Here is a 969-nt window from a genome sequence, read left to right as displayed (position 1 = left end):
CGGTTCCTTCTTTGAGAAGGATGATCGGTGGCTGGAGCATCGACGCCATTTCGACGGTGGAGGGAGCCTAGGGTTAGGACTAGGGTTTCGCGAGGGAGGAGGTTGAAGGGAGAGGAGCGGAGAAGAGGTCGAGGGGTTCTAGTCCGGGAGTTAGGGAAACGGAGCGTCGAGTGAGTTCCAGGGATATTCACGGGTCCCGGTTTCGGGTAAACTCGGATAGTCTATTAGTATTGGGGTCCGATTGAGCACTTGGGCCCGCTAGAGCTAGAGGGACACTCGGGCTCTGTCCGGCAAAATGTACAAAACTGGGCCCGGATAGCTATGGTCCAGTCCGAAGCTAAAGTGTTCCATTTTGTATGGCCTACCATCTAGTTTAAAATAATTTGAAGGCCTTTTCTTAGCCTAAGAAAATCTGGTTGGAACCTAGTTTGAACTTGGTCAGAAATGTTTTCAAAATTGGACCGAGTGTGGACCTAAACCATTCTTGAGTGTTTGCCAAACAGGCCATCGTCTTGAACGTCTATTTTCATCATGGATTTGTTTTGTTATACAATAGCACTTGTTTGAATAATAACAAACTCTCATTTGATGCTAGTATTAATTTAAATGATATAGTACCAATAAATATAGTCATCAAAAACATATGAGGTGAAATGTAGTATTAATTTAGATGATAACAAACTCTCATTTGATGCTAGTATTAATTTAAATGATATAGTATAGATAAATATAGTCATAAGAAACGTATGAGGTGAAAAGATACAAAAATCAACTCAAAAAAATTGCTGATTTCAGCCATGTCACCATCGATGGTCTACGGTGACTCGTCATTGGTAGGTTGAACTCATCGAATATAAATATGCATCATCGATGATTTTACTCTAGAGTCTTTTGTTTCATCAATGGACCTCTCATCGATAGGGCCTCAACACCATCACTGGTCGAGAGCCACCATTGATGCTAAAGTCG

Source organism: Asparagus officinalis, chromosome 1, assembly GCF_001876935.1.
Source record: "Asparagus officinalis chromosome 1, Aspof.V1, whole genome shotgun sequence".
NCBI lineage: Eukaryota > Viridiplantae > Streptophyta > Magnoliopsida > Asparagales > Asparagaceae > Asparagus > Asparagus officinalis.
This window is presented reverse-complemented; position numbering follows the sequence as displayed.